The following is a 2539-nucleotide window of genomic DNA, read 5'->3' as shown; positions in this document are numbered from 1 at the left end:
AGGAGCAGGATGGCATGAAGAAAAAGGAAAGTTTTTATTTTATTCTGTGTCTGTGTGGCTTTCATGAAAGTATATTTATGGAAAGAAGAAATGATATATAGAAAGCATGTATGGTAAACTTCCTATATTATGGACAGAGTAAAATGCCTGGGCTGGACTTAAGAAGGTAAAAAACAAAGATATTACTTCAAAACTTCTGGAGTCAGGTTTGTGCTTCTTTTTAATGTGATTCTACAGAGACTAGGTCATGTAGAAATGCAATGTATATATAATCATCTGGTCAAGAAATGAATAACCTGTCCTGACCATTTTTGTGCATGTAAAATTGGAATAAAAACCATCCTCACCTCAAAACAAGCTCCATTTCTCAAGTTAGTAATGCTATAATGTAATTAAAGCTGGGTAACTGGATAAAGAGTTTCTAAGAAGGGTGGTTACCTTTGCTTGAATGGTCAGAAAAGGCCTCCCTGAGGATATTTTAGTAGAGAACCAAATAATGAGATGCAGAGAGCCATGTACAAACCTGAGGGTTCATTCCAGGCACAGAAAAGAACAAGTTCAAAGGCCCTGAAGCAGAAGTAAGCTCAGTATGTCCTAGGGACAGGACCAGTAAATAAAGTGACAGCAGAAGCTAAGGGCATCAAGTTGTAAATGTCATGTAGGGCAATGTATGCTCTTGTAAAGAATATTTTTATTCCAACTTAAAGGATCTGTACCACTTTTATTCATCAAAAGAAAAGAGTGTCATTCTCTGATGTATGCTTTCAAAGATTAGGAGAGTTTTCTTTGAAAAGATTCAGTGGACCCTCTCCGTTTGCAACACCAAGTCTAGGCCCAATTTTATGAAATTTATTTATAAAAAATAAGACAAAGAGTCTATGGCCCTGCCACGCTGAACAAGCCCGATCCCGTCTGATCTCGGAAGCTAAGCAAGGTTGGGCCTGGTTAGTACTCGGATGGGAAACCACCTAGGAAGACCAGGTGCTGGCCACAGTAGAAACTAAGTAAGAAAATTGGATAGTAGGCTCGAATAGGCACTTCATATAAGTGTATATCCAAATGGCCCATAAATATGTGAAAAGACACTATATATCATTAGTTGTTGGAGAAATACAAATTAAAACCACAATAAATATCAGTACATACCCATCAGAAATTGCTAATAAACAAACCACTACCCCAACAGTAAAAGTGCCCGGCAAGTATATAGAGTAAGTAGAATTCTCATGCACTGCAGGTAGGGTGGTGGGTAGGGCTAAATCTCTCTGGAAAACTGTTTGGCCATATGATGGTATGCTGGAGCTGACTCAGCTGGCTTGTGAGATCCACCATCTGGTGCTTGAAACTGACGCAAGTGGGAATAGTTACACCATGAAAATTGACAAATGCTACAAATCACTGTTACCCTCCTTCCTCAAGAGACCTGGTTGTTAAATATTATCATCATCATTGACTAAAGTTAACCACACTCATATTCTTGGCTGAGATATCTATGACTCAGGTATTTCTATCTATGGTAAAGTGTGAAACAGTCATAAGATGGAATACTATGTAGCAAGAAGAATAAAGTAGCAAGAGGTGACAGCATGAATCAACTTTACAGAAATAATATTGAAAAAAGCCATAAAGAGAAAAGCATATAATGTATAAATATACATAATGTATGAATATTTATTGTATAATATACATAATTTAGCCTACAAGTAAGAAAAGCAGAGACAACCCCTGGGAAGATGTGGTAACTGGTAGTGAAGAGAAAGGGTTCCAACTGTGTTCTCTTTCTTGATATGTATGCTGATTACACAGGTGTGTTCATTTTGTGAAAATTTATCAAGCTGTACTCTCAAGCATTGGGCACTTCCGTGGATGTATGCTATCCTTTAATCACATTTATTAAAAATAGTAAATTAAGGAAACTGACATAACACATATTAATAAATGTTCCCTTGTATATTATTGCAGGCAAAGGAACTAATTTTCTTTATTTCAAATATCTAGGCAGGATATTTAACAATTTCCAGATTACTTATGTGGAAAAATAATATGTATCTCAACCTTAAATATTGATTATTTGTTTGAAGTGTTCTCTGATTTAGGTAATACATCTCTCATTATATTTTGCTTTACTCATATTAGACTAGAATAGGAAACCCTTTAGAGCTTTGATTTTCAAATGTTAGTGTATATAAGAATGACCTGAGGAAATTGTTATGAATTCAGATACCTGAAGCTCCATCACAGAAACTAATTCAGTAGGTTTATTGGCACCTAGTGATGTGTATTTTAATAATCTTCTCTTATGATCTGGAGAGGGCATGGGTAAAAAATTTGAAAAACCTAATCTAGATGATAAAACTTACCCCCAAGACAGTCTAGAGAGAGACAGAGACAGAGAGAGAAGGTGACAGAAAGGATATATTGTTCTAGTGAATAGTTCTCAGTGAAATAGCAATCCCAATTAGGCCAGTATATTGTCACTGTATAAATTTAGTTCATATTTGGAATCTTAAGAATTAAGACAAATGATCAAAGAATTAGA

The 2539-nt window shown here is 35.6% G+C and overlaps 1 pseudogene; it reads left to right on the top strand.

Moving 5' to 3' along the window:
* Positions 1-874: 874 nt before the first annotated feature.
* On the top strand, positions 875-993 carry LOC112483396 (annotated as a pseudogene).
* The last annotated feature ends 1546 nt before the right edge of the window (positions 994-2539 follow it).

The sequence above is a fragment of the Pteropus alecto genome, unplaced genomic scaffold, assembly GCF_000325575.1.
Source record: "Pteropus alecto unplaced genomic scaffold, ASM32557v1 scaffold24, whole genome shotgun sequence".
NCBI lineage: Eukaryota > Metazoa > Chordata > Mammalia > Chiroptera > Pteropodidae > Pteropus > Pteropus alecto.
This window is presented reverse-complemented; position numbering and strand designations above follow the sequence as displayed.